The sequence below is a fragment of the Spermophilus citellus genome, assembly GCF_964194105.1.
Source record: "Spermophilus citellus genome assembly, contig: SCAFFOLD_36, whole genome shotgun sequence".
Classification (NCBI taxonomy): Eukaryota; Metazoa; Chordata; class Mammalia; order Rodentia; family Sciuridae; genus Spermophilus; species Spermophilus citellus.
Window position 1 is genome coordinate 3,273,745 of NW_027673039.1, and position 22,160 is coordinate 3,295,904.

Consider the following 22,160-nt stretch of genomic DNA (forward strand, 5'->3'; position numbering starts at 1 on the left):
CCAGAAAAATGCTCCTGGGGGCCCCCCACCCCCCACCCTCCCTCAGCTCCTCAGCCAGGAAGCAAAACTCCAGGGCTCCGTCCTTCTGCGCTCACACCCGCAGAGCAAGCCAGAAACACTGTTGCCAGGGAAGCCAACCCAGTGACACAGCAGGAAGTGTGTGGGCGGAGCTCTACAGGCAGCTGTGTTGAGCGCACGCCTGAGCCAATGGAGAGTGGTGGTGTTCCAATATCCTCCAATGGGGCGCCGACAGAGGTGGGCTCTTGCCAGCTGCCCTACCAACAGCCACTTGGTAAACCCTGGGCAGGTGAAGGGTAGTGGCTCATGGTTCCGCATGGGTTGGGCTCCCAGCTGGCACCTTGAAGATCCAGGAGGTGGAGAGCACCATGTAGATGCCGTGCATTGTGCCACACAGCCATGGGCAGGGGGTGGGGCTCGTGGAGAGTGCCCTGGCCAAGCAGGCGGCCATGGGGCTCCTGGGCCAGAAGAACGCACGAGAGGGGCAGCGGGCTGGGCCAGGGGGGAAGGGGGGGGACGGGGGGACCATCCAGGAGTTTGCCCAGACTCAGTGTCACTTTGGTGCCCGGACTTTACCAAGGGGCACTGCCCGCAGAGCCACACTGCGGCCTTTTTTTGTGTTTATTCCAAGACAGGGTCTGACTGAGCTGCTGAGGCTGGCCTCCACCTTGCAGTCCTCCTGCCTCAGCCTCCAGGTGCCCTGGGATGATAGGCCTATGCCACCATGTCCTGACCAAGCATTCTTTTTCCAGTCAGGTCTACTTTTGTTAAGTGGCAACTGTACCAAGTCCCAGCACTTACTGTATATTATTATTATTATTATTATTATTATTATTATTATTATTATTATTTTGCAGAAAATAATGGCCCATCCATTGGCCACCAAGTTTAGTAATGAGAGCTTAGGATTTGCACTCCACCGCCTCTAAGCTGCTGGACCCTAGAGTCATGGCCAGTGGTCTCCCTGGAGGCTGAGCAGCTACAGAAACCTGCAATTTATATGAGCTGTTGACTGTGGCCTTGGAGCCTCCTATTAAGAGAAAGGGCCAAAGAAAAGCCTCTGGTTTCTTGTCTATGTCTCTTTATTTGTGGTGAAGGATATCAGGAATTGAACTTGGGGAGTCCTCAACCCCGGAGCCCCTCCCCAGCCCTATTTTGCATTTTATTTAGAGACAGGGTCTCTCTGAGTTGCTCAGGGCCTCACTTTGGCTGAGGCTGGTTTTGAACTGACATCCTCCTGCCTCAGCCTCCCATACCTGGGATGACAGGTGTGGGCCACTGTGCCTAGCAGACTTTTCTCACACACCTCCACTGTCAGGGCATCCACAGCAGTGCCTGGAGGGTGCTGGTGCCCAGGGTTAGTTGGACGAGTCTGTGAATCATTTGGAACAGGGACTTCATTTTTTTTTCCTCACTGAAACACAGTAATAGTGACCATTTCTTCCCTCTGTGCTGCAGGCATGTGGCGACATAGTAGAGTTCATCAAAAGCAAGAAGATGGCAGGAAGAGCCGTGCTGTGTGTGGGACCTCTGGGAACTGGAAAGGTCCTTGTGTTCTCGTTGATTTCTGCTGCCCAAACTCACGTCGTAGCCAAATGGAATACATCTTAACTAGTCTTTGTTTAGTGACATGGGTCACATGTGTGTTTAAGAAAGGAATCTAATCTCAAACTCATACTTCTAGAATAAAAATTATCCTGGCCAGAGGGGGAGGAGAGTCCTCTGAGGGATCTGGTCACTGGGATGGTCCTTGAACTCTTTCAAGCCTCCTTTGCTTGGGAAATGCATCTCTTTTTCTTTTCTTTTCTTCTTTTTTTTAAAACCAGTGATTGAACTTGGGCGCACTTAACCACTGGGCCACATCTCTTTTTTGTATTTTATTTAGAGCCAAGGTCTTGCTAAAGTTGCTAAGGGCTTTTCTAAGTTGCTGAGGCTGGCCTCCAACTCGTGATCCTCCTGCCTCAGCATCCTGAGTGGTAGGATTATAGGTGTACACCACCGCACCCAGCTAAGAATCCCTTTCTGTTGCTCCAAGGCCTCCTAAAAATGTGTGATGGGCTGTGGCTGTGGCTCAGTGGTAGAGCGCTCGCCTCGCACATGCAGGACCCTGGATTTGATCCTCAGCACCACATAAAAATAAATAAGTGAAATAAAGGTATTGTGCCCAACTACAACTAAAATATAAATATTTAAAAATTAAAACAAAGATATTATGTCCATGAACAATTTAAAAAATATTAAAAAAATCTTCTGTGGCACATTATTGGAGGAGCAAAAATGAGTCAGCCAGTATTTTTTCGAAGGTGAACTTTGCCCACCACTATTTTGGCTATGCACATGATTGACAAATAACAAAAACACACTTTTGATCTTTAAGGGGCTTCTAGTGTTTTCCGTGCAGAGAAACAGACAGTCTCCTGATGGCACAAAATGGCTCAGTTGAGTGCTGAGCTTCAAACTGCTGACTGATTTTAAATGCTGGAATTGGGCAGAGGGTTTGATAATTCTTCTTCAGAGTCAGGCTTTCCAGGGCACAGAAGAGGACACACGGTGGAGCTTATTGGGATCTGCAAGGGAATCGGCCAGATCCTCAGGCTTCCCAGAGCTCCTGGTCTGGGCATGGCTTGTTCTCTGGAAGGGCCTCTTGGCACAGGAGAGTAGGAGCCTGCGCTGTTGTATGTAAAGAAGTGGGCTCTTACCAGGGGTCGTGGCCCCTGACTGTCATCTTATTGACTCTGGAGGCTGAGACAGGAGAATCACATGTTGGAGGCCAGCCTCAGCACTTTCACCAGGCTCTAAGTGACTTAATGCAACCCTGTTCAAAAATAGACACCATAAAGTTCTGGGCTGCATCTTGGTGGGTATTGATTGATGAGCTGGGAGGCCTGGGGCAGGCTCCTGACCTTTCAGAAGCAGAACCACAAGCAGCTATGAAATAAAATCTTGAATTCTAATTTTGAAGTTGTACATATGGAGTTGCCAGGGTGTGCTGTGTGGCGTCTGATGGTGGATGAAGAATTCCTGTGTCTGGGGGAGATTTTTGAGGCTGGAATGCCATACCATGTGCACTTACAGGAACATTAGCTTGTCCAAGTCGTCTTCCATTTTTTTGGGGAGGGAGCTTACCAAGAATTGAACCTCAAGTATTGAACTCAGGAACTCTTGACCACTGAGCCACATCCTCAGTACTTTTTGCATTTTATTTAGAGACAGGGTCTCACTTAGTTGCTTCGCTTTCGCTGAGGCTGGCCTCTAACTTGTGATCCTCCTGCCTCAGCCTCCCAAGCTGCTGGGATGACATGCCTGCACCACAGCACGAGCATGATAGCTGTTTCTTTCAGTGCAGTTTTTCTCTGTTATTTGATACTTTTTGTCTTCAAAGTGTTGCTCTTAAGAAGTCTGATTTTCAGGGTTGGAACCTTTCTTTCTGGATGTTTTGGAGGTATTTTTGGATAGGGCGCCCTCCCCTGATTTCCCTTTCTTGATGTCCCCAGGGCTTTCTGAGTCTCACTGTTTAGTGTCGTTGGTGTAAACAGTCACTAGCTCTGAACCCCTGAGCTGTGGGCTGTTCCTGTTCTCTGTGTGTTCTTTCTGGAAGTCCAGCTAGGTGAGATTAACTTTGTAGTGATTTTCAACCTCGCCTGGTTTTGCCCCCCAAGAGATATTTGCCAGTATCTGGAGAGTCATACCTTGTGGTTTTCAAAATCTGGTTGGAGGACTCCTGTTATCCAGTGTTAGAGGCCAGCGATGCTGCCAAGCAACCTGCACTGCAAGGTTGTCCCCAAAAAACAGAGGAAAGACTGAGAAATCCTTTTTTTTTTTTTTTTTTTTTTTTTAGCTACCAGAGATCAAACCCAGGGGTGCTTAACCCCTGAGCCCCGTCCCCAGCACTTTTTGTATTTTATTTAGAGACAGGTTCTCTATGAGTTGCTCAGGGCCTTGCTAAGTTGCTGAGGCTGGCCTCCAAATAGCCATCCTCCCACCTCAGACTCCCAAGCTGCTGGGATGACAGGCATGACCCCCACTCCCAGCTCTCAATTTCTTAATCCAGAAAATACAATTTAGCGGGCTGGAATTGTGGCTCAGCTTTAGAGCACTCGCCTAGCATGTGCGAGACCTGGTTTGATCCTAAGAACCACATAAAGATAAAGGCATTATTTGTGTCCATATACACCTAAATCAGTTATATCACTTCAGTCACCTATATCAGTTCAATACTTATTGCTAAGGGGAGGGGTGCTTAACTTTATAATGGCTTGATTTTTGAGCATTTTTTAGATTTAAGTTCTTCCCATAATTTGGGCCTGGAACAAAATTAAACTTGTTTTGAAGAGAAAAAAATTAAAAATAAATATAAGTAATGCGACCCTGTTCAAAAATAAACACCATAAAGATCTGGGATGCATCTTTGTGGGTATTGATTGATCAGTTGGGAGGTCTGATAATATTAAAATATAAAAAAAAAAAAATACAAGTTAGACTTTCAAGATGAGAAGCTATGGAAAGATCAGTGAGATTTATAGAGCTCCATAGGAAAGGGTAGGTATTTGTGCCTTTCTTAGATGAGTTTTTTTTTAAATAGTATCATATTTTTTTAGTTGTAGTTGGACAAATTATGTTTGTTTTTTGATTTACTATTATGTGGCACTGAGGATGAAATACAGGGCCCCGTACGTGCTAGGCGAGTGCTCCACCTCTGAGACCCAGCCCTATCCCAGCCCCTTTCATGAGCTTTTAATTGAAGAAATCTGGACAGACATGGAGCCATTCTTACCCAAGTATTTATCCTATTTGGATGCAAGGGTAATGGTCACCCCTTCAGTATTAGGTGGATGGAGGAACGGATGCTGTTCAGTGGGATGTGATCACTCTTTCTACACTGGAAACTGAGAATGGGGAGTTGGAGGCTGTGAAAGAACAGGGAAGAGTCATTCTGGGTAGAAGGTGGACATGAAAACCAGGCACAGTGGCTCACACCGGTGAACAGCAATTCGGGAGTATGAGGCAGGAGGATCTCAGGGTGGAGGTCAGCCTCAGCAGCTCAGTGAGACCCTGCCTCTAAATAAAAATGCTGGGCCTGGGGCTCAGTGGTGGAGCAGCTGCCTGGCTCATACAAGGCTCTGGGTTCCATTCCCAGAACCAGCAAAATAAAACAGGTGTTCAGAGCCACCTGTGGCCTCCCCTGGGCCTTGTGGTGTTGGAATTGCATCCCGCTGTGTTCCGTTCTAGACATTTTCCCTTTGCTATTAGAACACTTGCTTTGGGTTTGCCAACTCAGGTGACTAACCATTCGCGCAGCAAGGTAAGCATCATGACTTGCTCAAGCCCAAAGATGTGGTGCCCTGTCACTAAAAGAGGGCCACTATGTCCAGATCAGGTTTCTCAAAAGAAGCCAAATAGCTGGATTTCTATATGAAAGATCATAAGGTTCAAAAAATGGCAAGAGCTGGGCACAGTGGCACATGCCTTTAATCCCAGTGGCTTGCTTGGGAGGCTGAGGAAGGAGGATAGTGAGTTTGAGGCCAGCCTCAGCAAAAGCAAGGCCTTCAGCAACTCAGGGAGACCCTGTCTCTAAATAAAATACCCAATAGGGCTGGGAATGGGGCTCAGGGTTTGAGTGCCCCTGGGTTCAATCCCCCCACAAAAAAGCCAAGTTTAAAGGCACATCTAAGACTACATGGTCCCAACCAAACCATCCTGCAGGCACCTTATTGGCTCCTTATAATCTAAACAGTATTTTAATTTGCCAGGTGAGGCCATCAGCATCAGTAATACTGTGTGCTCAAGACCACACTGGAAAACAGGGAGAAGATCAGAACTAGATCCAGCCTCTGCCCCATGGGCTAGTGGATTTTGCCTGACAGTGATCACTGATCATCCCCAGGTTGGCTGCTCAGTGGTTTCACCAAAGGGTATTGAAAATAAAAATCTAAGAGGAGCCTTCCCTGGGCCATCTTTGAAGCAGTAGCTCCAGTTGACCTTGTCCCAGCAGCTTGGGAGGCTGAGGCAGGAGGAACAAAAGTTTGAGGCCAGCATCAGCAACTTAGTTAGACCCTCAGCAACTCAGGAGGCTCTGTGTGGCCCACACACCTGGGGTCTGACCTCATTCTCATTTCAGAGATGAGGGAGGATGAAATGGTACTCAGAGGCCATGGCATTTCCCAGTCCTGAGCCCACTTAAGAGCATTTGCTTTCCATAACTTGTTATTTGATGAGATGTCTGTTCCATCTGGTTCTCTTTAGCATCTGCCAACTGAATTTAGGGTACTGAGCATCAATTTATAGTTGACCACAGGGCATGGTAAGGGGGAGCTTGTGCAGACCAACCCACCACTTCCAGATTTGGTCTCACATATTATCCAGTATTCACCGACTTTTTAACATAAAATGAAGGTCATGTAATAAATCCTTCCTGATTTGTTAGTGTTATTTATTTATTTGGTCCAAGGGATTGAACCCAGGTATGCTTAACCCCTGAGCTCCATCCCCAACCCTTTTATATTTCATTTAGAGACAAGATCTCAATGAGTTGCTCAGGGCCTTGCTAAGTGGCTGAGGCTGGCCTCCACCTTGCCATCCTTCTGCCTCAGCCTCCTGAGTCTCAGGGATCACAAGTGTGCGACACCATGTTCAGCCTCTTGAATAATTTTTTTATAGATGGCTTTGAATTATGTTTTCAAGGCTATAAAATGAAAACCTTTCCTTTCTTGCCTCTGCAGAAAGCCCTGGCCCTGGCAATTGCTCAAGAGCTTGGGAATAAGGTGACTTTCTGCCCCATGGTGGGGAGCAAAGTTTACTCCATGGAGATCAAGAACACAGAGGTGCTGATGGAGTACTTCCACAGGGCTATCTGTGAGTGTCACGTTGGAGTGACAGATGGCTGTTACTTCTCAGGTGCTTTGAATCCTTTCATCTTAAAAATGCTTCTGTGATGTGTTGATTGGACTGCTCGTGTTCTTTTGGTGCTGTTGACAAGACAGGCAAGAGCAGCCAGCCTACCTTGGGAGGCTGAGGTAGAAAGATCACAAGTTGGAGGCTAGCCTCAGCAACTTAGTGAGGCCCTGAGCAACTCAGTGAGACTCTGTCTCTAAATAAAATATAGAAAGAGCTGGGGAAAGGGCTCAGTTGTCGAGGGCCCCTGGGTTCCATCCCTGGTACCCAAATAAATAATAAATAAATAAAAAGACTAAGAAGTCTACTTAGGGAGCTTTTGATTTAATGCTGAAGGAAAGAAAATGCAGTGGAAAGGTGTAGCGTTTGGAAGTGGGGAGATGTCATGGGACCCTGTTTCACCGCCCACAGCCATCTGATTTCCTGGTGGCTGGCAATCTGTCTTCCTGCGGTGCCTCTCTGTGGGACTGGCTCTGCCTTTTGATCTTCCCCAGCAGGTCCCTGTAAGCACTCAACTATGGGCTCTCTCTCTCTCTCTCTCTCTCTCTCTCTCTCTCTCTCTCTCTCTCTCTCTCTCTCTCTCTTCTCCCTCTCTCTCTCACAACCATGGCCGCTGAGCCACCCCAGCCCCTATGTGTCACTTATGGTAAACTGAAGAGTTCTAATTCTGAACTGTGTCCGAAAGCTAAGCTTTGTGTCACATTGAACTTAGGCTTTTTATTTTTATTTTTTTGGTACCAGGGATTTAACCCAGGGGCACTTCACCCCTGAGGCCCGTCCCCAGCCCTTTTTGTATTTTATTTTATTTATTTATTTTTTGGTAACAATTTTCTTTTTTTTTATTGTTGGTCGTTCAAAACATTACATAGTTCTTAATATATCATATTTCACAGTTTGATTCAAGTGGGTTATGAACTCCCATTTTTACCCCGTATACAGATTGCTGTATCACATCAGTTACACTTCCATTGATTTACATATTGCCATTCTAGTGACTGATGTATTCTGCTGTCTATCCTATTCTCTACTATCCCCCTTCCCCTCCCATCCCCTCCCCTCCCCTCCCCTTTTCTCTCTCTACCCCCTCTACTGTAAATCATTTCTTCCACTTGTATTATTTTTCTCTTACCCCTACTTTCCTCTTATATGTAATTTTGTATAACCCTAAGGATCACCTTCCATTTCCATGCGATTTCCCTTCTCACTCCCTTTCCCTCCCACCTCTCATCCCTGTTTAATGTTAATCTTCTTCTCAAGCTCTTCGTTCCTACCCTGTCCTTGGTTACTCCCCTTATATCAAAGCAGTCATTTGGCATTTGTATTTTAAGGATTGGCTAGCTTCACTTAGCATAATCTTCTCCAATGCCATCCACTTCCCTCCAAATTCTATGATTTTGTCATTTTTTAAAGCAGAGTAATACTCCATGGTGTATAAATGCCACATTTTTTTTTATCCATTCATCTATTGAAGGGCATCTGGGTTGATTCCACAGTCTAGCAATTGTGAATTGTGCTGCTATGAACATCGATGTGGCAGTATCCCTGTAGTGTGCTCTTTTAAGGTCTTCAGGAAATAGTCCGAGAAGGGCAATAGCTGGGTCAAATGGTGGTTCCATTCCCAGTTTTCCAAGAAATCTCCATACTGCTTTCCAAATTGGCTGCACCAATTTGCAGTCCCACCAACAATGAACAAGTGTACCCTTTTCCCCACATCCTCTCCAGCACTTGTTGTTGTTGGACTTCATAATGGCTGCCAATCTTATTGGAGTGAGATGGTATCTTAGGGTGGTTTTGATTTGAATTTCTCTGACTGCTAGCGATGGTGAGCATTTTTTCATGTACTTATTGATTGATTGTATGTCCTCCTCTGAGAAGTGTCTGTTCAGGTCCTTGGCCCATTTTTAGATTGGGTTATTTGTTATCTTATTGTCTAATTTTTTGAGTTCTTTGTATACTCTGGATATTAGGGCTCTATCTGAAGTGTGTGGAATAAAGATTTGTTCCCAGGATGTAGGCTCCCTGTTTATCTCTCTTATTGTTTCTTTTGCTGAGAAAAAACTTTTTAGTTTGAGTAAGTCCCATTTGTTGATTCTAGTTGTTAACTCTTGCGCTATGGGTGTCCTATTGAGGAATTTGGAGCCCGACCCCACAGTATGTAGATCATAGCCAACTTTTTCTTCTATCAGATGCCATGTCTCTGATTTAATATCAAGCTCCTTGATCCATTTTGATTTAAGTTTTGTGCATGGCGAGAGAAAGGGATTCAGTTTCATTTTGATGCAAATGGATTTCCAGTTTTCCCAACACCATTTGTTGAAGATGCTATCCTTCCTCCATTGCATGCTTTTAGCCCCTTTATCAAATATAAGATAGTTGTAGTTTTGTGGATTGGTTACTGTGTCCTCTATTCTGTACCATTGGTCCACCCGCCTGTTTTGGTACCAGTACCATGCTGTTTTTGTTACTATTGCTCTGTAGTATAGTTTGAAGTCTGGTATCACTATACCGCCTGATTCACACTTCCTGCTTAGCATTGTTTTTGCTATTCTGGGTCTTTTATTATTCCATATGAATTTCATGATTGTTTTATCTATTTCTACAAGAAATGCTGTTGGGATTTTGATTGGCATACATTGAACTTATAGAGAACTTTTGGAAATATCGCCATTTTGATGATGTTAGTTCTGCCTATCCATGAACAGGGTATATTTTTCCATCTTCTGAGGTCTTCTTCTATATCCCTCTTTAGGGTTCTGTAGTTTTCATTGTATACATCTTTCACCTCTTTTGGTAGGTTGATTCCTAAGTATTTTATTTTTTGGGGGGATATTGTGAATGGAGTAGTTGTCCTCATTTCCTTTTCAGGGGATTTGTCGCTGATATACAGGAATGCATTTGATTTATGCATGTTGATTTTATATCCTGCCACTTTGCTGAATTCATTTATTAGCTCTAATAGTTTCTTTGTAGACCCTTTTGGGTCTGTTAGGTATAGAATCATATCATCTGCAAATAGTGATAATTTAAGTTCTTCTTTTCCTATATTTATGCCTTTAATTTCTTTCGTCTGTCTAATTGCTCTGGCCAGTGTTTCGAGGACTATGTTGAACAGAAGTGGTGAGAGAGGGCATCCCTGTCTTGTTCCAGATCTTAGAGGGAATGCCTTCAATTTTTCTCCATTCAGAATGATGCTGGCCTGTGGCTTATCATAGATTGCTTTTACAATATTGAGGTATGATCCTGTTATCCCTATTTTTTCTAGTGTTTTGAACATAAAGGGATCCTGTACTTTGTCGAATGCTTTTTCTGCATCTATGGAGATGATCATATGGTTCTTATTTTTAAGTCTATTGATGTGGTGAATAACATTTATTGATTTCCGTATATTGAACCAGCCTTGCATCCCAGGGATGAATCCTACTTGATCATAGTGTATAATTTTTTTTTTAATTTTGTTTTTATTGGTTGTTCACAACATTACAAACCTCTTGACAAATCATATTTCATACATTAGAATCAAGTGGGTTATGAACTCCCATTTTTACCCCAAATACAGATTGCAGAATCACATCGGTTACACATCACATTTTTACATACTGCCATATTAGTGACTGCTGTATTCTGCTACCTTTCCTATCCTCTACTATCCCCCTCCCCTCCCCTCCCATCTTCTCTCTCTACCCCATCTACTGTAATTCATTTCCCTCCATGTTTGTTATCCCATTCCCCTCATAACCTCTTATATGTAATTTTGTATAACAATGAGGGTCTCCCTCCATTTCCATGTGATTTCCTTTTTTTTCTCCCTTTCCCTCCCGCCTCATGTCTCTGTTTAATGTTAATCTTTTCTTCCTGCTCTTCCTCCCTGTTCTGTTCTTAGTTGCTCTCATTATATCAAAGAAGACATTTGGTATTTGTTTTTTAGGGATTGGCTAGGTTCACTAAGCATAATCTGCTCTAGTGCCATCCATTTCCCTGCAAATTCCGTGATTTTGTCATTTTTTAGTGCTGCGTAATACTCCATGGTGTATAAATGCCACATTTTTTTATCCATTCATCTATTGAAGGGCATCTGGGTTGATTCCACAGTCTAGCAATTGTGAATTGTGCTGCCATGAACATCGATGTGGCAGTATCCCTGTAGTGTGCTCTTTTAAGGTCTTCAGGAAATAGTCTGAGAAGGGCAATAGCTGGGTCAAATGGTGGTTCCATTCCCAGCTTTCCCAGGAATCTTATACTGCTTTCTAAATTGGCCACACCCATTTGCAGTCCCACCAGCAGTGTACAAGAGTACCCTTTTCCCCACATCCTCACCAGCACTCATTGTTGTTTGACTTCATAATGGCTGCCAATCTTACTGGGGTGAGGTGGTATCTTAGGGTGGTTTTGATTTGCATTTCCTTGACTGCTAGAGATGGTGAGCATTTTTTCATGTACTTGTTGATTGATTGTATGTCCTCCTCTGTGAAGTGTTTGTTCATGTCCTTGACCCATTTGTTGATTGGGTTATTTGTTTTCTTATTGTCTAATTTTTTGAGTTCTTTGTATACTCTGGATATTAGGGCTCTATCTGAAGTGTGAGGACTAAAAATTTGTTCCCATTATGCAGGCTCCCTATTTACCTCTCTTATTGTTTCTCTTGCTGAGAAAAACTTTTCAGTTTAAGAAAGTCCCATTTGTTGATTCTTGTTATTAACTCTTGTGCTATGGGTGTCCTATTAAGGAATTTTGTGCCCGTCCCCACAATCTGTAGATCGGAGCCAAATTTTTCTTCTATCAGACGGAGAGTCTCTGATTTGATATCTAGCTTCTTGATCCACTTTGAGTTGACTTTTGTGCATGGCAAGAGGAGGGGATTCAGTTTCATTTTGTTGCATATGGATTTCCAGTTTTCCCAACACAATTTGTTGAAGATGCTATTCTTTCTCCATTGCATGTTTTTAGCTCCTTTATCAAATATAAGATAGTTGTAGCTTTGTGGATTAGTCTCTGTGTCCTCTATTCTGTACCATTGGTCCACCCGCCTGTTCTGGTACCAGTACCATGCTGTTTTTATTACTATTGCTCTGTAATATAGTTTGAAATCTGGTATCGCTATACCACCTTATTCACACTTCCTGCCTAGAATTGTTTTTGCTATTCTGGGTCTTTTATTTTTCCATATGAATTTCACGATTGCTTTATCTATTTCTACAAGAAATGCCATTGGGATTTTGATTGGCATTGCATTAAACCTATAGGGAACTTTTGGTAATATTGCCATTTTGATGATGTTAGTTCTTCCTATCCATGAACAAGGTATATTTTTCCATCTTCTAAGATCCTCTTCTATTTCTTTCTTTAGGGTTCTGTAGTTTTCATTTTATAGGTCTTTCACCTCTTTTGGTAGGTTGATTCCCAAGTATTTTTTTTTTTTTGAGGATATTGTGAATGGAGTGTTTTTCCTCATTTCCGTTTCAGAAGTTTTGTCGCTGATATACAGAAATGCCTTTGATTTATGTGTGTTGATTTTATATCCTGCCACTTTGCTGAATTCATTTATTAGTTCTAGTAGTTTTTTTGTAGACCCTTTTTGGTCTTCTAGGTATAGAATCATGTCATCTGCAAATAGTGATAATTTAAGTTCTTCTTTTCCTATTTTTATGCCTTTAATTTCTTTCGTCTGTCTAATTGCTCTGGCCAGTGTTTCGAGAACTATATTGAATAGAAGTGGTGATAGGGGGCATCCCTGTCTTGTTCCAGATTTTGGAGGGAATGACTTCAATTTTTCTCCATTCAGAATGATGCTAGCCTGAGGCTTAGCATAGATAGCTTTTACAATGTCGAGGTAAGTTCCTGTTATCCCTAGTTTTTCTAATGTTTTGAACATAAAGGGACGCTGTACTTTGTCAAATGCTTTTTCTGCGTCTATCGAGATGATCATATGGTTCTTATCTTTAAGTCTATTGATGTGGTGAATAACATTTATTGATTTCCATATATTGAACCATCCTTGCATCCCAGGGATGAATCCTACTTGATCATGGTGCACAATTTTTTTGATGTGCCTTTGTATCCGATTCGCCAGAATTGTATTGAGGATTTTTGCATCTAGGTTCATTAGAGATATTGGTCTGTAGTTTTCTTTCTTTGAGGTGTCTCTGTCTGGTTTAGGCATCAGGGTGATGTTGGCCTCGTAGAATGTATTTGGAAGTTCTCCCTCTTTTTCTATTTCCTGAAATAGCTTGAAAAGTATTGGTGTTAGTTCCTCTTTAAAAGTTTTGTAAAACTCTGCTGTATACCCATCTGGTCCTGGACTTTTCTTAGTTGGCAGTCTTTTGATGGTTTCTTCAATTACCTCTATTGTTATTGGTCTGTTTAGGTTGTCTATATCTTCCTGACTCAATCTGGGAAGATCATATGACTTAAGAAATTTATTGATGCCTTCACTACCTTCTATTTTATTGGAGTATAAGGATTCAAAATAATTTCTGATTATCTTCTGTATTTCTGAAGTGTCTGTTGTGATATTGCCTTTTTCATCCCATATGCTAGTAATTTGGGTTCTCTCTCTTCTTCTCTTCGTTAGCATGGCTAAGAGTCTGTCGATTCTATTTATTTTTTCAAAGAACCAACTTTTAGTTTTGTCAATTTTTTCAATTGTTTCTTTTGTTTCGATTTCATTAATTTCAGCTCTGATTTTAATTATTTCTTGCCTTCTACTTCTTTTGCTGTTGTTTTGCTCTTCTTCTACTAGGATTTTGAGATGAAGTATGAGATCATTTATTTGTTGTTTTTTTTCTTTTTTTAAGGAATGAGCTCCAAGCAATGAATTTTCCTCTTAGAACTGCTTTCAATGTGTCCCATAGATTCCGATATGTTGTGTCTGTGTTTTCATTTAATTCTAAGAAGTTTTTAATTTCCTCCTTAATGTCTTCTATAACCCATTGATCATTCAGTAACCTATTGTTCATTCTCCAAGTGATTCATGATTTTTCCTTCCTTCTTTTATCGTTGATTTTCAGTTTCATTCCATTATGATGAGATAAGATGCATGGTATTATCTCTACTCCTTTATATTGTCTAAGAGTTGCCCTGTGACATAACATATGATCTATTTTTGAGAAGGATTCATGTGCTGCTGAGAAAAAAGTGTAACTACTTGATGTTGGGTGTTATATTGTATATATGTCAGTTAAGTCTAGGTTGTTAACTGTGTTATTGAGTTCTATAGTTTCCTTATTTAACTTTTGTTTGGAAGATCTGTCCAGTGGAGAGAGAGGTGTGTTGAAGTCTCCCATGATTATTGTATGGTGGTCTATTAGACTCTTGAACTTGAGAAGAGTTTGCTTAATGAACATAGCTGCACCATTGTTTGGGGCATATATATATTTATGATTGTTATGTCTTGTTGGTGTATGGTTCCCTTGAGCAGTATGCAGTGTCCCTCTTTATCCCTTTTGATTAACTTTGGCTTGAAATCTATTTTATTTGATATGAGTATGGACAGTCCTGCTTGTTTCCGCAGTCCATATGAGTGGAATGAATTTTTCCCAACCTTTCACCTTCAGTCTATGTATATCTTTTCCTATCAAATGCGTCTCCTGTAGGCAGCATATTGTTGGGTCTTGTTTTGTGAGCCATTCCACTAGCCTGTGTCTCTTAATTGGTGAGTTTAAGCCATTAACATTTAGGGTTATTATTGAGATATGGTTTGTTCCTCCAGCCATATTTGTTTATTAATGTTACTAAACCTGATTTGTTTTCCTCTTTGATTACTTTCCCCCTTTACTGTCCTACCTCCCACTGTTGGTTTTCAATGTTATTTTCCATTTCCTCTTCCTGTAATGTTTTGCCAAGGATTTTTTGAAGAGATGGTTTTCTAGGTGCAAATTCTTTTAACTTTTGTTTATTGTGGAAGGTTTTAATTTCATCTTCCATCCTGAAGCTTAATTTCGCCAGATACACGAATCTGGGTTGGAACCCATTTTCTTTCAGTGTTTGAAATATGTTACTCCAGGATCTTCTAGCTTTCAGAGTCTGTGTTGAGAGATCAGCTGTTATCCTGATTGGTTTACCCCTAAATGTAATCTGCTTCCTTTCTCTTGTAGCTTTAAAATTCTCTCCTTATTCTGTATGTTGGGCATCTTCATTATAATGTGTCTAGGTGTGGATCTCTTATGATTTTGCACATTCGGCGTCCTGTAGGCTTCTAGGATTTGGGATTCTGTTTCATTCTTCAGGTCTGGGAAGTTTTCTCATATTATTTCATTGAATAGATTTCTCATTCCTTTGGTTTGGAGCTCTGTGCCTTCCTGTATCCCAATGACTCTTAAGTTTGGTCTTTTAATGTTATCCCATATTTCTTGGATATTCTGCTCATGGTTTCTTAGCAGACTTGCTGAGCTGTCTATGTTCTTTTCAAGTTGAAATACTTTGTCTTCATTGTGTGATGTTCTATCTTCTAAGTGTTCTTCTCTGCTGGTAGTATTTTCAATTGAGGTTTTAAGTTGGTTTATTGCTTCCTGCATTTCTAGGATTTCTATTTGTTTGTTTTTTATTACCTCTATCTCCCTGTGAAATTGATCTTTTACTTCCTGGATTCGTTTATGTAGTTCCTTGTCAAAGTGATCTTTCATTGTCTGATTTTGCTGTCTCATGTCTTCCTTGAGACTCCAGATCATCTGAAGCATGTATATCCTGAACTCTTTATCTGACATTCCCTCTGTTGCAGCTATTACCTCTTCTAAAGTTGAGTTGACCTGCATTGCTTGTGGTCCTTTCTTTCCTTGTCTTTTCATACTGCTCGTGTTTCTTTCTGCTTGGTGAAACTGTTGTGTTTTTGAAATTTTCCCCCTATTTATTTATATTGCTCTTGTATAGTTGGGAGATCTCCCTTGCAGGGCAGGTAGTGGCTGTGCTCCTCCTCTAATTAGGGTGATCTATCTACCACGCTGGTTGGTCGCAGGTCTGCCCACCCTGCAGGTGCGGGTGGCGGCTCTCCTCTGCCCCCACTCCAATTGTGGTGACGTAACTACCACGCCCTCGGGTCGTTGGTCCTGATCCGGATGTGGGCAGCAGCTCTGCTCTGCCCCTACTCCAATTGGTGTGACGTGTCTACCACGCTGGTCAGCCTCTAAGCCTGTTCCACCGGTGGGTCGCAGTTCTGCCTACCTTGCGGGCTCGGGCAGCAGATCTGCTCAGCCCCCACTCCCAGTGGGGGTACCTGACTGCCTCTCCAACGGGTCACTGGGCCTTTTCCGGACACGGGCGGCGGCTCTGCTCCACCCCCACTCCAAACTGTGTGACGTGACCGCCTCGGTGCTACTTGTCCACCACACTGGGAGGCTGCTGGGCCTGTCCTGCCAGTGGGTCGCAGGTCTGCCTACCTTGCAGGCTCAGACGGTGGCTCTGCACAGCCCCCACTCCAAATGGGGTGATTAGGCTACTGCGCCGTCGGGTTGCTGGTCCTGTTCCAGGCGAGGGCGGCTACTCTCCTTGGCCCCAGCTGCAGTTGGGGTGTCGTGATACCACGCCGGCGGGTCACTTGGCCTGCTCTGGGCGCAGGTGGCAGCTCCACTCTGCCCCCCAGGCCCCCACAGCACCCAGGAGGACCCGGACCCAGAAGCAGTCCCCGCAGGTTCCCCAGCCCCAGGCCAAAGCAGCCCCGGGAGCCCGAGCCCGGCCGCTCCAAACTCTCCCAGCTCGGTGCACGCTCTGCTAGGAGCAGGCCCAAAGACGCAGTCCCCGCAGGCTCCCCAGCCCCAGGCAAAAACTGTTCCAGGAGTCAGAGCCCAGCTGCCCCTCAGTGCATGTTCCACTTGGAGCTGGCCTCAGCACGCAGTCCCCGCAGGTTCCCCAGCCCTGGGCAAAAGCAGCCCGGGGAACTAGAATCCGGCTGCTCAAAGCCCATCGCATGCCTTGCCAGGAGCGAGCCCCGAGGAGTATTCTCCTCAGGTTCTCCAGCCCCGAGCCTGAGCGATCTGTCTGTGAGACGCAGGCAAATACCAGCCTGAAATCACCTGTCCCGTAGTTGAATGAGCTGAGATCAGTAGAAAACAGGGATGATTACATCAGCTCTCCAAGATGGTGGCTGCTGTCTTCCTCCGTGGTCCGACCGGTGTCGAGAACCGAACTGGACCGCTTCTCTCCTCTGTCTCAAAGCCGGAACTCAGCACTAAGCACGGCCATTGCACCACTGGCAGGAGCCCCCAGAATCTGCATCACTGTACTCCCGCTCCGGTACCTCAACGCTACTCAGCGCGCAGCGCAGACCGCGGGGCGGTCCGCCGACGAGGCTCTGCTACCCTCCGTGTGGAGAAATCGCCCGTGACCGAGCCCCCGCAGCCGAACCCCGCGCGATGTAAATCCCTCCTCTAGATTCTGGAGCACCTCAATTTCACTGGAAATTCCCAACAAGGTAGTTTTCAGCCATTTCACCTCGTCTTTCTCCCGCACAGTGACGCGGTGCACTGGGGTGATGCACTCCCATCGCCGCCATCTTCCCTTCCTCCTTTTTTGTATTTTATTTAGAGACAGGGTCTCCCCAAATTGCCAAGGCTGGCCTCCAACTCTCAATCCTCCTGCCTCAGCCTCCTGAGCTGCTGGGATTATACGTGTGTACAACCACACCTAGGCTTTACATTTAAAATTTTTCTCTCTATTGTTTTTTCTTAATTTATCTTTTTCTTTTCCCTTTTCATTTCCTATTTTTCAGGGTCTCACTATGTTCCCCAGGCAGTCCTGGAACTCCTGGGTTCAAACCATCCTCTTGCCTCAGTATCCAGAGTAACTATGACTAAAGATGTGTGCTATGGTGCCTGGCTTACTTTTCCTTATTTAAACATGTGCCAATGATTTTATTTATCTCAATAATTAAACATATGAATCATATTCCAACAGCTCAGGAGGCTGAGGCAGGAGGATAGCAAGTTGGAGGCCAGCCTCAGCAACTTAGCCAGACACTGAGCAACTCAGTGAGATGCTGTATCTAAATAAAATATAAAAGGGGCTGGGTATGGGGCTCAGGGGTTGAGGGCCCTGGAATTCCATTCCTGGTACCAAAAAGAACCAAAAACTGTGACCAATAAGATATCACAACCTTTCAAATACCTGAATATTATTATTTTTAAGAACTTAAATTTAAAAAAGGAAACACCATTTTTCTGGGCTGGGACAGGGGCTCAGTGGCAGAGCACCCACCTAGAATGTGTGGGGCCCTGGATTCTATCCTCAGCACCACATAAAAATTAAAAAAAAAGGTATTATGTCTATGTACAACTTAAAAAAAAATAATTAAAAAAAATTTCTGTGAGACAAAAACTTGATAAAATGGCCTTCACACAGATGCTTGTGTTTCAGTGGCTCAGCGGGAACTGAAATGTTTCAAAATTTGAATAAGTATTGGTCACCAGGCACATTTGATGGGAGTCGCCCTTGGGATGGGGGGGTGGGGACACAGCAGGGGCTTTTGATGGCAGCTGGTGAGGAGAAATTTCTAGATCCTGCCACAGAATGAAAGGGCAGGACGTGGCCTCCCCTCAGACAGGAGCCTTCTGTCCCTGCACTTTTGAATTCCTGCAAAGCTGCAGAGGGAGGGAGAGAAGGTCATCTGTCCCCATCTGTGCCACTCCTTTGATGTGATAAAGGTCCCTGTCAGGGACTTAGAAACCTGAGCCAGGAGATGAAACCTGTGTCCTTTGTGCTGACATGGCCAGAGACAGCATCTGCAGCCACTCTACTGGCCACCAGCTGGGCCCACTGTCTGCCAGGCCTTTCTTTGTCTACTTGTCACCATCGAGACACTTCCAGAAAAATATAAATGGTTGAGAGACGGGGATGCCTTTCTTCCCCTCCTGGAGGAATTTCATGTCACTGTCCCCTGACAGTGAGTATGGGCAGGCATTCCATTTGGAGGAATTTCCTCTTTGCAGAATAGAAAAGGTTCTATTAAAAACATCAAAGTAGGCTTAATAGCCCAGAATTTTCCAAGATTGACACAGTTTTCTGATACCTTTATGTTGTCTGGCTAATTTCTTTCTTTCTTTTTTTTTTTTTTTGTAGCGGGGATTGAACCCAGGGCCCTCGAACCCTGAGCCCCATCCACAGCCATATTTTGCATTTTATTTAGAGACGAAGTCTCCCTGAGTTGCTCAGGGCCTCAGTGTTGTGGAGGCTGGCCTCTAACCCATGATCCTCCAGCATCAGCCTCCAGAGCTGCTGGGTCTCGAGGTGTGCACAGCTGCTCTGGTCTTTGTTTGGGAAGTTTGTCTTGGTGTTCAGGAGCTGGGAATTTGGTCCATCAAACACAGAATGTGGCTCCTCTTTTTGGTGTCTTCCAAAAGCCCCATTTATAGGCTCTCAGGTGGACCGCAGGCAGAGGAGAGCTGGTCCTTAGCTTCCTGTCTTGATTGTCCTTGTCCTGGTTGAGTTTCTGGAGAAGAGAAGGCAAGGGATGGCTTGATAAGATAACATCCCCCTTGAACAGTGAGAAGTGGCCTGAGTGTCTGATCCTGTGGTCGTGTGTCTCTGCCTTTGGGACATTTCCCTATCAGCTCACAGGGAGCCTGATGGCCACCTGCCAGCAGAAGTCCTCTGTGGCCTTCCCATTTGTCAGGAGAGCAGTGACCCTCATCTCTTCCTTTTTTTTTTTGTTGAGGAGGGGCAAAGGGATTGAACCTGAGGCATCTAAACATGGAACCACCTCCCAGCCCTGTTTTGTATTTATTTGGAGACAGGGTCTCACTAAGTTGATCAGGGCCTCACTGAGTTGCTGAGACTGGCCTCCAGCTCGCCATCCTCCTTCCTCAGCCTCCCAAGCTGGGATGACAGGCGTGGGCCACAACTCCCTGTAATGTCGCTCTCCACCCATGGTGGTGTCTCCGCATTGTATATTGGAGGGTGACTTCTCAGTTCTTGTGCTTTTTGAGTTTGAGGTAAGATGGTTGTTGGTGGGGAGGAGATGGATGTGAAAAGAAGGATGGTTCCGCTTCTCACCATGTCCCCATCAGCCGTCCCTCCCAGGACTGCAGATAAAGAGGCTAAGGAGGTCTACGAGGGGGAGGTGACAAAGCTGATGCCATGTGAGACCAAGAACCCCATGGGCAGCTATGGCAAGGCCATCAGCCACGTGATCATAGGGCTCAAGACAGCCAAGGGCACCAAGCAGCTCAAGAGGAGTCCATCCTGAGCCCTGTCCTCAGCACTGTGGCACTGGGCAGGTAGTGTGACCTCTGTGTTCCTCTTTCCTTGGCCTCTGCACTGTTGATGCCATATGGGACACTCAAGATAACACTGTGTAGTATAAAGTGACACCTTGTAGAGGGCTTGGACATAGGTCCCTTCATGAGGTAGCTCTTCCTTCTCTCATTGCTCCTGGGAGTTGTGTGGTGAAGTCAAGAAATTGCTTCTGCCATCTCGTCCCCCACATGATGACCATTGGGCAGCCAGGCACAGTGGAGCATGCCTGTCATCCCAGCTGTTCAGGAGGCTGAGGCAGGAGGATCACATGATGGAGGCCAGCCTCATCAACTTAGTCAAGGCCCTGAGCAGCTCAGGGAGAGCCTGTCTCTAAATAAAATAAAAAATGGGGCTGGGGACAGGGCTCAGGTGTCTGTCACCCCTGGGTTCAATTCCCAATTCTGCCCCTTCACCTCCCCAAAAAATCAAAGTGGACATAATTTTTTTTCTTTCTTTTCATTATGTTTTTACTCATCCACTGTTGTTATGATTGACTCACACTAGTTCTGTACCTGTCCCCTGTTGCCTGGCCAGGTCCCCAGGTGTAGGCTTGGGGAGGTATTTTACCTGTGGCTCCTCACAGCTGTGTGCCCGTGTGTGTAGGCACCGTGAATCTCATTTCCCCTGTTTTCTTGATCAAGGCCTCAGGCTCAGAAAGAGGCTCCACAGTCATTCTGCGTCCAGTGTTTGGGGCAGGATTACTGCAAGTCCTCTGGTGCTGGGTGTCCCCTGTAAGTCCTCTGAGCTCTCTGGAACTCAGTTTCTCACCTCTAGACCACTATCCATCCACCATAGAATCTCTCCATCTTTCCCCCTTTTAAAATTTGATGGTTCTTTGATTCTCTGAAGTGGTTTCTAAGTCACTGCTTTATGGAGATCATGAATATGTCACTTCTTCCAAGGGCTATTTCTCTGTTTCCTAACGGGGCCTTTGTCTCAGGAGCTTGGCTCCGCAAACCTATCTCTCTCTCTCTTTAATTCCTCACCACATCCTGTCCACCCTGTGTTAATGAGGTTCTGAGAAGTTGGCCACTTCTCAGGGATGACACCTTTAACCAGTTCATCTGGAAAATCAACTGTATAAAGTGCCAGAGATGAAAAGAGAAAAACTGTCCTCTTCAACGTAGGAGAGAGGACACAGGAACACAGTGGAAACTTGAGCCATCCATTGGTCGGCTCCATCCAGCTTCTCTAAGAAAAGAGCCTAATGGAGAAGAGGAAAATCATCTTCCAAAACAAAGGTGGTACCCACCTCTGATCCCAGCAGCTCAGGAGGCTGAGGCAGGAGGATAGCGGGTTCAAAACCAGCCTCAGCCAAAGCGAGGCCCTAAGAAACTCAGTGAGACCCTGACTCTAAACAAAATGACATACAGGGTTGGGGATGGGACTTGGTGGTTGAGGGCCCCTGAGTCCAATCCATGGTAGCTCCAGCCCCCCCAAACCAAAGTCTTTCTGGGCAGTTTCCCACATGGATGAGATATTGGGACAGAAGGACCTCAGGTGCGTTGTGTGAAGTTGTGAAGTGTCTGAATTTGAAGGAGGCTTATGAATCCTGGCCTGGGGACTCCCCAGCCCTGACCTTGTTTGCACAGTGCCCCAAGGAGGCCAGAGAGGCTGGGCCCTGGTGAGCTCCTGGCAGCTCTGTTGGGGTGCAGTTGTGAACACAATCCACCCATTTTAAGTGTGTGTGGCCCGCAGGATTTTAATGCATAACATAGTTTACATCCCCCATCTTATTTCTAGAACATTGTCATGACCTTCCAAGGGACCTCATTCCCATGAATGGCCAACTGCTGTCCCTCCCCCTGGCCTGTGGCCACCACATACCTACTTTGTTTCTGGATTGACCTTTTAGGGGCCCTGTCCCATCAAGGGAGCCCTGCACTGTGTGTTAGTCCATGTCGTGTCCCCTGAGCCCCCGTTTGACTCTGGACTCTGTCTGAGAAAGAGCTCACATGTGTTTCCACAAGGTGGGCATCTGTAACAGCTGCTCTGAAAGCTCAGCCTCAGGACCTGACTGCCAGCCAGGTCCC

The 22,160-nt window shown here is 44.9% G+C and overlaps 1 pseudogene across 1 annotated transcript in view; it reads left to right on the forward strand.

Annotated features, from left to right (window-relative positions):
- Positions 1–392: 392 nt before the first annotated feature.
- LOC308640214 (ruvB-like 1) overlaps positions 393–22,160 on the forward strand; it is a 28,232-nt pseudogene continuing 6,464 nt past the window's right edge. Inside the window, exons 1-4 of the transcript in view lie at positions 393–500; positions 1,477–1,563; positions 6,738–6,870; positions 19,920–20,066. The product of the transcript in view is annotated as a ruvB-like 1 (transcript). The remainder of the gene's footprint in view (positions 501–1,476; positions 1,564–6,737; positions 6,871–19,919; positions 20,067–22,160) is intronic.